Below are 14,925 nucleotides of genomic sequence, written 5' to 3'. Positions count from 1 at the left end.
AGGTCTCAGGTACACCAATTAATCTAAGATTTGCTCTACATGATCGTTTTTACAAACTTGAATCTATCCTTACTCAACTTCAAATCCTTTTGCAGCTGGGATATTTTGTTCTGCTTTATACTCAAAGTATCTTATACAGTTGAAACAGGTGCCTCCAACACTTGACATTTTTAATTTAACAACTAAAAGTTCCCATCTATATTTCTAGATTCATTTGATTGTGGCTCAGCCTCTTTGATCCCCTGCGATATAACTTGGGGATCAGGCAGTTGGAAAGACTGGCCCAACTCTAACAAAATCAACTTGTGACCATCAGATGGTGCCTGGATCGCTCTTCTAAATGCTAGATCCAGGTTCGTCACTTCAAATAATGCCTTCTTGCTTAAATTATTAATCTGAATTACTGGCAGCCTGATTACCTGCCGCTAAACCATAGACCATATAATTATCTACAGTGTTTTCATTGATAGCCAGACCTGGTGGCTCAAGTGTTACAGAAAATCCTGTGAAGTTTTTTTAATCAAATTGTGGATATTAAGCAGCTTGCAGCTTGCAGCTTGATCCTTAGAACCACCAGCCCTCCCATTTGTCCATTTGGGTCTTAACTTGGTGTTAGATAACTATCACCTATATTGACTGACGTAGCAAGTACTTAGGGGCCTGCTAATGTAGTTGCAACTCTACCCTCATTACGCCTCAGATTACTAGCCTTAGTTACGTTAGTTGTATTGGTTTTGTATTAGTAGAGATACCATGTATTAGCCCACCTGAGTCGGGTGTAGACTGATTAGTACAAATATAGACTTCCATCCCACCTCCCAACAACTGACGCGAACAGTATCGCAGACTTTCAAGCAAAAATGTGAGTTTTGAAGCTCTGACTCATGCCTACATCACAACCTTTTTTCACGCTGTTTTTCCCGTAACTATTTTCTAGTGAAGTTGCTTACACTCAGAGTTTCAGAGAGTTAAAAAAGAAACAGTATACTGGCTCCACAATTGTGTTCTTATTTAGGAGCAATATCATCAACAGGAAGCAATAAGGTGTAAAAAAAGGACAACAGTCTCAGTAGCCAAATGTATCGACTGTAGTGCAGCAGATGAAACACATCAAATTGCATGTTGAATCTGAAAGAAACACGTTATATATAGATGCCTTACCTTAGAATATTCCTCAGGCGTCAGACTGGATCCGGAAAGTTTTCGTCAGCAGAACCCCTGCACGTTGGAAGGTGGCGTCGGTTGGCTCCACGTCTGTCGTCGGTGTCGTTGTCACTGGGATGACGTTGCTGGAGCTACTTAGATGCCGCCCTCGCGTGCTGACATCAGTTCTTTCTTTTCCCGCACCAGCCTGCGCAGATCCGGGAAGAGCGGTACTTCAGTCATTTTTTGACTACTTTTTTGAGTGACTTTTGTCGGCATCTTTTTGAGTCTTCAATTCCTGGTGCACGTTAGGGGTGCCTTGGTTTAAGGCCTGCGATTCCTTTCACTGACAGATGTTGGTAACGGATCTGCACCGCATGTGCCTCTTTTGTCTGGAGCGCAACCATGACCCCACATTGTGCTCCGTTCCATTCAAGGTCCCGGTCCAGAGGGATGTCGAGGGACCGGCCACAGAGCCATCATTATTATTCTTCAATAGTATCGAAGTCTTCGCATCATATAATAAATGAATAAGCAGCGTCACTCTTCACCTTTACGTCGGCGGTGTGCCAACCGACTGAGGGACGCAGGAAGTGCCCCATTTGCGGCTCCACACGCAGAGCCTGTAGAGTTGACTCAGGGCTTCCCTCTCTTTTCGGGACCCGGTGCGACTCCCGCCCAGCTTCATACTTTCTACGAGGCGCTACATGCCATCTTTGGACGGCACCCTGATCCCGCTGGTGCGCCTTCGGGCCCGCTGACTTGGCTGGGGGGTCTCGGCCTTCTTCACCTATGGCTTCGGCCACGGCACGGACGGCCCCCGTTGGACCAAGGCCTGGGTCCGGATCGGTGCCTGTTGACCTCACAACACCTCCAGCAGTGCTGCTTCCACCGGCACCGCAGCTGCGCCTGCCGCCGGTCGGCTCCCCGGCCAGCGTCAACCCCATCCTCCTTCCGAGAATGGAACCGGTGCATCAACCGACGTCACTTGATGTCGGATTCGAAACCGGGTGGGACCTTTGTGCCCCTATTTGTTTCAGGGGTCCCTTATCAAAGGAATTGGACCCCAGAGGTTGATGAGGAGTAGGACTGGGAGGGGTCCCTGGACCCTTTAACTGACCAGTTGAAGCAGGACTGGAGAGAGGAACTGGGGAATGCCAGTGGATTGGACACTTTACCAGATCTTGGCATGTTGTCTCCTCCTACCGTGGCTACGGAGAAGGGTGCATCATAGGCAGTGGTGTTACGGAGGGCAGCCGAGGCCCTCAACCTTGAGCTCCCTACTGTGGCGGTTAGGACTAACCTCCTAACTGAAGTGCTTCAGCCGGCAGCATGCTCTTCGGAGCCCCTGCTGCCATTTTAATGAGGCACTAACTGACATCCTTTTGGGCATATAGTCCAGGCCCAACACAGGGGGTCCCATGGACAGGATGATCGCCAGACACCACCGCCCGGCTCTGGGCGACCCCACTTTCCTTTCCCAACACCCCACCCTGAGAGCTTGGTGGTCCAATCCTCTGCTTCCAAAAGCGCTTTCTACTTCTCCGCCAGACCGGGAATCCAAAAAGCTGGACCACCTTGGAAAGAAACTTTTTTCTTCTGCCAGCTTAGGACTGCGGTCGGTAAACACCGCATGTCTTTTGAGCCATTATTCCCACTCTGTGTGGGATACGGTTGCGTAGGTGCTGTCCCAGGGTCCGGAGGAGGCCTGGACAGTGCTCTCCCAGGCTCTTGCCCATGGGAGGGATGCAGCAAAGTTTGCCATCCGTTGTGGCCTGGACACCGAGGAATCTCTGGGTAGAACGATTTCCACGTCAGTAGCCCTCAGACGCTACGCCTGGATAAGATCCACTAATTTTTTCGGGCAATGTCCAGAACACCCTCATGGACATGCCCTTTGATGATGCTTTAGAGCATTTCAAGGACTCACAGGCTATGGCCATGTCCTTGGGCCTCTCCAGCCATCCAGCGCAGCCTGCTTTTTGTCCGTTTCATGGCTATGGAAGGGGTGCTCCACTACGTTCGGCCCAGAGCCACGGACTGCAGCAAGCTGCCCAAGCTTTGCGCTGTCACGGACGTGGGAACCGCCGTCGTGATTAGGGGGCCAACGGGGGGCCAGTCCACAAATCCCCCCCTGCTTCAGCCTCTAAACCTTCCTAGTCCGACATTTCAGGCCCATCAAATGCCAGTGGGTGGCAGGATTCGCCATCACCTCCCCCACTGGTGCACCATCATGTCGGACAGGTGGGTTTTGCAGATAGTCTGAAGGGGCTACTCCCTCCCCTTTGAGACTACTCCTCCAGCCATGCCCCCACAATACCACTGCATGTCGGAGGATCATCTGGCACTTCTCCAACAGGAAGTTGCGGCTCTCTTGGCCAAGGGAGCCATCGAGCGCGTTCCTGCCCCAGAAGTAGGTCGTGGTTGTTACTCCCACTACTTTCTGGTGCCCAAGAATGACAAGGGCCAGTGTCCTATCTTGGATCTCAGGGAAGTCAACCACTTCCTCCGGAAGGAGACGTGCAAAATGTTGACGCTTGCTCAGGTCCAGTCTGCCCTTGACTCGAAGACTGGATGGTAGCATTGGACTTGCAGGACGCCTATTTTCACATCCCCGTTCTGCTGGCCCACATGTGTTACCTATGGTTCCCGGTAGGCCACGAGCATTTTCAGTTCACCGTGCTCCCCTATGGCCTTACCAGCGCCCCTCAGATGTTCACAAAAGTGATGGTGGTGGTCGCAGTTCAGGGGTTTCAGACTTCCCATATCTCGACGACTGTCTGTTGAAGGCGGGCTCGCCCCAGACAGTTGTCTCCCACCTGCAGACTACAGCCGACCTCTTGCGTTCGCTGGGGTTTTCCATCCACGTGCCGAAGTCACACCTGATTCCCTCTCAGAAGCTCCTCTTCATCGGAGCGGTTCTGGTCACGACGCAGTTTCGGGTTTATCCTCCCGAACAGTGAGTCTGGGATATTCGGGCCTTGATTCCGATGTTTCAGCCTCTATCTTGGTTTCGGTCAGGCTGACCTCAAGGCTGCTGAGCCTCATGGCCTCCTATATCCTGCTAGTCGATCATGCCAGATGGCATATGCGGGCTCTGCAGTAGGACCTAAAGTTCCAGTGGGCGCAGCATCAGGAGAATCTGTCCGATTGCGTCCAGATCTCGGAGGGCACTGCACGACAACTGCAGTGGTGGCTCACAAACCATGATTAGGTCAACGACAGATCCCTCTCCCTTCCCCAACCAGATTTTACAGTAGTGACCGATGCATCATTTCTGGGACGGGGCGGCCACATGGGAGAGGCAGAGATCAGAGGCCTCTGGTCTCCGGCGGAGTCCGGGCTCCATATCAACCTTCGGGAGCTCAGGGCGATTCGTCTTGCACTCCAGGCATTTCTTCCCTCTGTCCGGGTGTTCACGGACAACACCAAGGCCATGTGGTACTGCAACAAACAAGGGGGGGTGGGGTTGTGGATCCTATGTCAAGAGGCCCTCCTTCTCTGCACATGGCTGGAATATCAGGGCATTTCCCTGGTGGTTCAACACCTGGCAGGTTCTCTGAACGCCAGGGCGGACAAACTCAGCCGCAGGTGCATAATGGATCCCGAATGGTGTCTGAACTTGGAGGTGGTGCAAGGTCCCTTTCGACAGTTGGGAGAGCCTTGGTTAGATCTATTCGCCACCAAAAACTTGAAATGTCAGAAATTCTGCGCGTTGGAATTTCCAAGGTAGCACTCACTCGGCGATGCTTTTCATCACGAGTGGAGTTGCGGTCTGTTGTATGCCTTTCCACCTATACCACTTCTGGCCAGAGTGCTGAAGAAAATCAGGCGTGACCGGGCCCAAGTCAGTCTTGTGGCTCCGGATTGGGCACGAAGAGTCTGGGATCCCAAGCTGCTCAACATGGCCATTGATCCTCCTATCAGACTACCTCTTCTGGAGGATCTTTTGTCGCAGCGGCAGGGGACGGTCCTCCACCCGAATATGTCCAGTCTCTACCTCCTTGCCTGGGGATTGTGCAGCTGCAGTTGACATCTTTCGAACTGCCTCCCGAAGTCAGTAATGTAATCTTGGCAGCCAGACATCCCTCCACTAAGACGGTATATGGCTGCCGGTTGAACAAAGTTGTGGTATGGTGCACAGCAAAGACTGTGGATCCCCTTTCTGCCCCTATTTCTGAGGTTCTCTTGTTCCGCCTTTCTTTGGCCCAGCAGGGCTCTGCTCTGGGCACTATCAAGGGCTATCTCTCAGCCATCTCTGCTTTCCTTAGGCTTCCTGATCAGCCTTCTTTTTTCAAGTCCTGAAGGCGGGCTCGCCTCAGCCAGTTGTCTCCCACCTGCAGACTACAGCCGACCTCTTACGTTCGCTGGGGTTTTCCATCCACGTACCGATTCTTGAAAGACATAATACACCTCTTTTATCCTATTCCATTCATTATGCCTCAGTGGGACTTGAATCTTGTTCTCACTTATTTGATGTGCCCTCCCTTTGATCCCTTGCATAACTGTCCCTTGAGGCTTCTTACGCTCAAGACTGCTTTCCTGGTGGCTATCACCTCTGCAAGGAGAGTGAGTGAGCTCCAGGCTCTTTCTTCTAAGCCTCCTTTCTTATCTCTCCATCCAGACAGAGTGGTCTTTAGGACTAGTCCATCCTTCCTGCCAAAGGTTGTAACTGCCTTTCACATTGGGCAGACCATCACTTTGCCCAACTTCTTTCTGTCTCTGCATCCTTCAAAAGAAGAGGAGAGGCTCCACCGTCTGGACCTGAAACGTGCACTCTCCTTCTATCTGGATCACACCAAACAGTTCCAGGTGGATGATCAACTCTTTGATGGGTACGTGGGTGCAAAGAAAGGTCGGGCCGTACACAGGAGTACCATCTCCCAATGGGTCGTTTTGTGTATTAAGGCCTGCTATTCACTGGCAAAGAAGGAGCCTACAGTGGGGCTGCGTGCCCATTCCACTCAATCGACGGCAGCGAATACTGCTCTAGGAAGAGGTGTTCCTCTCAATGACAGCAGTCAAGCAGCTACGTGAGCCTCGCTGCAAACTTTTACCAAAAACTACTGTCTTGATAGTCAGGTCCGGAGAGACGGCTTCTGTTCTCCAGCCACCTTCCGACGTGCAGGGGTACTACTGACGAAAACTTGGCGGATTCAGTCTGACACCTGGGTAATATTCTAAGGTAAGGAATCTATAACTAATGTTTCTTACAGACATATTGTTACCAAAGGTAACTTGTTCTTTTTGTCTTTACACCTTCGTCATCTTCTGCAACCTACAACGTTTCAGAAGCCTCATGGCCTGAACCTGAAATGGTACAAGAGCAACTTTTACTTCCCTGCAACTCTGCCCCTTACTTCATCTTGAAGAAAAAGACCGTCAAGGAGAGGGCAAAGTCAGGATCACAAACAGCTGCTCTCCTGTGGGCACACAACCATAGCAGAACTTCGGGCAGGATGGTGACTCCAGGAATGACTGACTACTTTATTGCATTCAAAAGGTCGCCTTAAAAAAATTGGTGCACAAAGGTTCACAAACCGTAGCTCTAAAGCCTTACATACTAAAACAGTCTGCCCTCATTATAGATTGTGTAACTATCCAAACCTGCCTGTGCACATTTAAAAGAAACTTTACCTGCCTGTGCACATTTAAAAGAAACTTTGTCTCCTTTCTGCAAAGAGCTTCCTCACAGTACGGGGTTAAACTGGTAGATCTGAAATGCTTCAGCTGCTTTGGGAGGCAGGATGTCTCCTTTGCTAAAACTGAAAGCAAGTAAAGACTGTCCTTTCAGCTGCAGTGGGAAGCAAGGAGTGTCCTCTGCTATGAAATCGAACACAAAGGATCAGGACTGTCTGTTAGTTTGCTTTCATTTTTAGCAGAGGAGACCCTGACTTCCACTGCAGCTAAGGCATCCCAGCTTTACCGATTAACCCCCTCCTGGGAAGGCAGTTAGCTCTCTACATCACAAAAGCACAAGTCTGTGCCTTATCTATTTCCCCTCCCTCCCCCTCCCCCTCCAGCCCTCAGTTACCGGAGCTCGACAATAAACAGACTCCATTTGAAGGGGTGAAGACTTGCACGCCTCGGGACAGACTCTGAAAGGAAAGATCTTCGTGTGGATCTGAGATGGTATCGCGCCCCCCTGAGTGGGGCGCACCCCACAGATGAAGTACTCTGCCTTAACCCTTAGGTGCCCTCCCTTAATCACAGTCCTGATGAAGACCCCGGTGTGAGGTGTCAATCTACCTTCAACGCAATTTTGGGGTCGAAACGTTGACATTCCCTCTGCATCACGCCAGCCCTAACAAACAACAGAGACTGAATCAATTGTGTTTTACCAATAGGGTCTCGCGATCTGAATTAATGTATAACTTTGTATGTTTGGGATTACAAATTTTCTTTTGAAATTGGCACTTTTTCTTTCTGTCACTTAATTTCCATGTACTTTCACAGTCACATATCCTCACCAAATTCACCTACCCCTTTTCCCTGTCCTGTCAGGCACCACTGCGTACTGAATTACCTTTGCAAGTGTGTAACATAAATTCTTTATGCGGCATTGTGATTAAATAACATTTGCCATTCAAGTTCTTTGGACTACTGCTATTTGTGAAGAATTGTGTTAGATTGCAAAACAGTTTAGTTAGTCCTGACATTACTGGGACCACAATGTATTGTACTAATCTGATGCACCCGGCAAGACAAAATCATCTAAGTAGTGTGTCATGGTGCTTTTCCTGTTACTCATGTAAACAGTTACTGCAAACATGAACTGGCAGCCTCGAATGAGAAACAGGAAACTGAACAGCCCATAGGCAAAGACTTGTCAAAGAAGAATTGCACTTCAAATGGAATGCCCAACAATTTGTACTCTGGTGGATGAACTGTCAATAGCTGAAAGCCGGCTTTCGCATCACATTTTGCCATCAAAGTGCCTTGGCCTCTGACATTCACCAGCTGAACAGCCGTGTCAACAGATGGATGCATAATTCACCCTGCAGCACGCATCAGGAATGAAATTGTTCACTGACAAATTCTCAGGCCAGGAAAGGTGATGAATCTAAGGATCTCTCCCGGATCCTTTTTTGGGACCACCCCAATAGATGAGATCCTCAAGTTCTCCAGTGGCCAATCAGCAAATGCCCCTTCCATCCTCTATTCGAACACTTCTTTCATTAGTTTGCTCCATATAAACTCCTCCTGACCCCTCACCGACTTCAGCTTGCCCGCCCACTGGTGCACCCTGGGACCCTTATAATACAAACAAAAACCAGACTGAAACCCAGGCAACAGCACATTCTGTTCCGCCTGTGACCCCATTAACTTGGGCCACTGCTGTCACCTCTCCACCTTAACTGGTGTAAGGGCCCTTGCCCGTGGGTTTCTCCCCCCCTCCATCTTCCCCGCTTACTGGGATCTAACCCACGTGCTGGCTAAAACCCCCACTCTGGGGACCACACTGTGTGAGCATGTGTTTACCTCCATACTTCGAACACTTGTGTCTGTATTTACAGAATTCCCACAAACACATACCTCTATTGTACGACCAGCGTACCCCTCTGGTCGACAACTGTCCTTTGCCCCCAAATTGGCTTATAGATGACCGGTTAGCCACTCGCCATGTAAGTTGATTGTGCTCGCTGTTCAGGTGTCATAGTAGCTTATAATCTAGCTCCCCCATTCTCCTATCACATCATCCACAAGGCACGTTCGAAACTCTTCATCATAACGGACCCAAGCCGAACCCCAAAAGTAACCAGCCTTCCACAATACATCAATATATTTGAATAATGCCACACACCACTCTGAGTACTTCTCACAATACACACACACATATAGGAGAAATGCTGCTGTCCAACTCTCAATATTAACAGGTAGCTTCGGCCTGTGGGACAGCTCATACTCCCCTTCTTTGGAGCCCTCTTTTGCCCTTATTTCCTGATGTAGGAACTTGAACATTTCCATATACTCCCCTTTCTATATGTGTTCCCTGGTTGCTAACATCAAATGTACTCCTAATGGCTTTGTAATTAGGCATGGGCGGAAAATCCGTTCCGCTCGCGGATTTTGCGGATTTTCGGGAAATCCGCAATCCGCGAGATTTGCGAATTTCCCGCAAAATCCGCAAATCCGCGAGCAGCGGATTTTGCTCGCACTGCTCGCACTGTTCGCGTGAGTTCGCACCCCGCGAATAAGTGCAAAATTGCAGAAATACGATCTTAGCAAAACTGAAAGTAACTACTTACCAGGTTCAAAAGTTCAGGCTCATCATTAGTAGCCATTTCCTGTAGTGCTTCCTGAGGGGCCCCTCCAGAGTTCAGTTGCCAGTTGAAACTATTATGTGACCCTGCTCTGAACCTCAGAATAGTTACACATATGCCACAAAGGTCCTGAATTACAGCTAAGGGAGACAAGCAGGAGCCAGGCTGGAAGGTAAAATCCATTAATCAGCCCCTAATTCATTATTGTCAGTTGGGGCAGGGCAGGTGTTGTAACTAATTTTGCAACAATGAAAGCACTTAGCAAGTGCAAAAGATCACTAATCAGGGCGCACTAAGGAAGCAGGTGCCAGCTAAAAAAATATTCTGTGACACATTAATCAGCCCCAAATTAATTCAGGTCACTTGAGGCAGGGAAGGTGTGCTTTGCTTTGCCGAAAATAATGTACACTGGACAACCAGAGGGTGTGGTGATGAAACAGAGGGTGGCATGGGTGGGCCAGAGGGTGGCATGAGTAGTCAGAGAGTGGCAGTGGTGACAGAGAGTGGCAGTGATGAAGAAGAGTGTCCCAAACAGGCTGGACACGTAGAAACAACAAGTTCGCGAAACTTGCGACCCGACAGGTAAGTTCGCAATTTGCGAAAGTGTACAAAACCCTCGCGAACTGGCAGAAACACGGGCGAACACAAAAAAAAAAAAAATCCGCAAATTCGCGGGAATTCGCGGATTTTGCGGATTGCGAATCCGCAAATCCGCAAAATTCGCGAACGCGAGATCCGCAAAATTCGCTCATGCTTATTTGTAATGGCCAAGTAAGGTAGCTTATGGTGCCTCACCTACTTCCTCTCCTTCTTGTCCCCAACACTCGTATCCTCTTTGACCTGTATCCCTGATGCCTTCGATCTTACTCACTCTACTTCCTTCTCCTTCCCCTCCTTCCTGACCGCATTCATACCTGTGTCCTAATCCTGACCCTTTGACAAATGTAAAACCTTTGCCCGCACTTGTGTGTCAACCTCCACAGCCAGAATCCCAACCACTAAGCCCTGTGTGCCACTATGAACCCCAGAACTTATCTTACCTGGCCTCAAAGTCGGGGCCCGTAGTAAAGCCATCTGTCCTGACATCAGTCTCTGTTTCTTCTGAGTGGACTGCCAGAGCCGTAACAGGCTGCAAAACTCCAATGCTCCTCCTGTGGTTACTTGCGCACCGCCCCCTTGCGCAGGCAGAGGTGTAAAACACCATTCATTCTCCTCTGCCACGTCCACGATCTCCCCATCCTCCAACTCCTCCTCACCATAATCCAATTCCCATCCATCCTCCCCACACACTTCTCCGCAGCCAGCACTTGTGCCAGTCACCTCTCTATCACCCACTCTGCCATCCCAAAACTGTATGTCATAGAGGTCCTGAGACGGGTTGAAATCACGCAAGGCGGATGCAGACCCAAAAGCTTGCCTCCGCCGATCGGGCCACAGTCATCCCAGTGCTGGCCACACTGAAGCAAACTGTGACTTTGGGCCAGAGATGCCAGGTTGCACTAGACCCTCCCAGCTGATCCTGTCATCTCCGCCAATGCCCCTTCCTGCACCTGGTGGCAGACCGCTTAACTGGCCCTGTCAAGGTTGGCCCATGAAACTAAGATGAGGGTCATGACACCATACTCACCTACCTGGCTCCCCATCTTGAAAACCCTCACCATCCACCTACAGAACGCACCTTAGGAGGCAGTGGCAAGTCTCTGCCGCCCCTCCCCTTGTCCCCTATCAAAAACCGAGAACCCCAGGGTCAAACTGGCACCCTGATCCAATTGTGAAGCCAACCTGGCTGAAAGGTCGCCCCCCCAAAATCTGCGATGCTCATTTGGATCCATCCTGCTCCCAATTACTGGATAAGCGAAGCTGTGCCAAGGCCCATCAAAGCTCCATGCCTCCTATTTTGGGCTCCACCAACTCCCGCCCACCAAATCTCCATGCCTCTTGTTTTGGACTCCCCACCTCTCCCCCTCCTTCCCCACAGGGCTAAGCACTGTGCCTGCTTCTTGCTGCAGGTCCTGCCTCTGCAGGCTGGATATATGAAGTAGGCCCTCATTTTCGACAGCTCCGCCCACTGCTGTCAGATGCCTGGACCTCCCACTACCCATCGCTACGACACCACCACCCTCCTCGCACTCAACCCTGGAAGACTTAGAGAATGCCAATAAACCTCGCCGAACATGGCCCATGGCCAGTTCTACTGCCTCCACTGCTGCCAGAACTTCACCGCCACCCAGGCCTCCAAATCCGCCAACGCCAGCATTGGAGACATCCTAAAATGTCTCCTCCTCAACATACGCTCCGTACATAAACCCGGCATGGAAATCTGGAACCTACTCGACTCTCTCTCGCCTGCCATCGCCTTCTTCAGAGACCTGGACCAATGCATCCTCCGCCCCCGACATCAACACCGCTATCCCAGACGGATACAAGATCCAGAGGAAAGACCGCCCCAACCACCCAGGTGGGGGCCTCACTATCACCCACAAGAGCGCCCTCCGCCTCACTAACTCCAGCAAAACCTTCCCCTCAGCTGAACACCTGCACTTCCAGATCCAGACCTCCCCCAAAGCCACACTCCTTAGGAACCCTCGTCTACAGACCCCCCGGCCCCCAGACACACTTTGCCACCACCATCACTGACTTCATCGCACCCCACGCCATCGCCTCAACAAACTACATACTCATTGAAGAGCTGAACTTCCTAGTTGACAACTCCAGCGACCCCAACTCCACTAACCTTCGTGACAACCTCGCCAGCATCTTAAACAACTCATCAACACACTGACCCACAGAGCAGGACACACCCTGGATCCCATCTTCTTGGCAGGAAACAGCGTCTAATTCAGCCACACAATGCAGCCGCCATGGACCGACCACCACATCATACACTTCGCTATCAACAAACCCAAGGCACCCAAACCAGCCCCACACCTACCACGAAGGAACTGGAGCAAGGTTACAGACAAGCAATTTAACTCCACACTCACCCGAGACAACCATACCTGGGCACCCGACGCAAACGATGCAGCCAGAGAACTCCACACCTGGATCTCTAACTGCGCAGACGTGCTTGCCCTGCTACGCAACCCCAACAGACAACACCCCAGGAAAGCCGCCTGGTTCACCACCGCTCTTAAAGAAGCCAGACGCATCTGCAGACGCCTAGAGAAAAACTGGAGAAACACCAAGACAACCGAAAACCACACCACCTACAAGAACGCCATGACGGACTACCACAACCAGATCAGAGCCACCAAGAGGAACTTCATCCACAACAAAATGCTGGCCAACTCCACCAACTCCAAGGAACTTTTCAGTGTAATTCAAGAATTCACCAACCCATGCAGTGAAGCCACAGACAGAAGCTTGGAACCTATTTCCACCTCAAGATCAAAAAACTCTACGACAATTTCATCGACTATCCACCAAGTGCCACAGACAGCCCCCACCCCCTAGAAGCACCAGCCAGCCCACCATCTCCAACTGTACACCGATCACGGCTGAAGACACCACCTCGATCATGAAAAGCATCCACTCGGGGGTCCCCACCGTCCCCTGTCCCCCTTATATTTACCACAGAGCCGCGGCCGTCATTACACCCAAACAAAAATGCACCATCAACACCACCTTCAAAACAGGCACCTTACCACTTGACTGGAAGCATGCAGAAGTCAGACCCCTGCTCAAGAAGCCTACAGCTGACCCCACCGACCTCAAGAACTATCGGCGCATCTTTCTCCTCCCCTTCACAGCCAAAGTTGCAGAGAAAACAGTCAACAGGAAACTGACACGATTCATTGTAGAGAACGCCGTCCTTGACCTGTCCCAATCCAGATTCCAAAGCAACCACAGCACAGAGACCGCCCTACTTGCCGCCCCAGATGACAACCGCACCCTCCTGGACCAAGGCCACTCTGCAGCCCTCATCCTACTTGACCTATCAGCAGCCTTTGACACCGTCTCCTACTGAAAACTAGTCGCCAGACTACACAACGCAGGCATACAAGGAACAGCCCTGGACTGGACTCACGGGTAGAAGACAAAGGATCAGACTCCCACCCTTCCTTCCTGACCCCACAGAAATCACGTGCGGAGTTCCACAGGGTTCATCATGAGCCCCACCCTCTTCAACATCTACATTGCCCCCCTCGCAGCCATCGTCTGACAACATGGCCTCAACATCGTATTCAAATTAACGACACCTAACTCCTCCTCTCCCTCACCAAAGACCCTACCACTGACAAACTCAACTTCCAGAAAGGGGTGCAAGACGTCGCAGTCTGTATGACCAATAGCTGCCTGAATCTCAACGCCGAGATGACAGAAGTCCTCGTCCTCTGTACCACCCCTTCTGCATGGGACAGCAGCTGGTGGCCAACCGCCCTGGGAAGCCCACCTACCCCCTCAGGCCACGCAAAGAACCTCGGCATCATTCTCGACTCATCACTCACCATGAAACGACAGGTCAACGTTGTCACCTGCAGCTGCATCAACACCCTCCGCATCCTCCACAAGACCTTCAAGTGGATCCCCGTGAGTCAAGGAAGACAGTCACCCACGCACTCATCACCAGCAGACTGGACTATTGAAACACACTCTACGCCGGCATCAACAAGTCCCTGCTCCGCAAACTCCAGACAATACAGAGCACCAACAAGACTCGTCCTCGGAATCCCCTAACACGAACACATTAGCCAACACCTACGAAGCATCTACTGGCTTCCCGTTGAGAAAAGAGTCACTTTCAAAATTCTCACTCACGCCTACAAATGCCTACACAACAATGGACCCAAATACCTCAACGACAGAATCAACTTCCACATACCCAAAAGAAACCTCCGATCTTCCAACCTCTCACTGGCCGAAACCCTGTGCATCCACATAGCCAGAGCAGGCGGAAGATCCTTCTCTCACATTGCAGCCAAGACCTGGAACTGGCAGACATCAGACGGGCACCCTTCCTGAACACCTTCAGGAAGACCCTCAAGACCTCGCTCTTCGGCTAAAAAGATCTGCGGACCCACACCTTCAGAGCCTTGAGACCCTCATGGGTGGGTAGTGCACTTACAATTCCTTGATTGATTGATATACTAGTCATACCTCATATCCTTGTGGTAAATAAATTTACCTAATCATTTTTCCGTATAATTATCATTACAAGACAGCTCATTCAAATGAGAGGCAGAGTCTGTGGTATCTGAGTCATACGGGCTTTAATGGACAATGAACCTCGAGGTTGGATATCATGTTCCGTCACCACTAGGGTTCGGGAAGGGACAGTCAACGTTTTATTAACATTACACATTATATATAGTAAAGTAACATAATTGAATCCAATACAGTAGGCGTAACAGGTGAAAAGAGCGAGATAAGAACACATGTGCGTAAGAGGAGGCGTGAAAAAGAGGCGTACACAGGGGCGTGCACTGTACATGTCAGAGAAACGTCACAAGAATCGTCACATGTGGGTGGATGCATAGAGAAAGTTGCAGAATCAGCAGAAACCCTTAACCCGGATGCG

Source organism: Lissotriton vulgaris, chromosome 7, assembly GCF_964263255.1.
Source record: "Lissotriton vulgaris chromosome 7, aLisVul1.2, whole genome shotgun sequence".
NCBI lineage: Eukaryota > Metazoa > Chordata > Amphibia > Caudata > Salamandridae > Lissotriton > Lissotriton vulgaris.
This window is presented reverse-complemented; position numbering follows the sequence as displayed.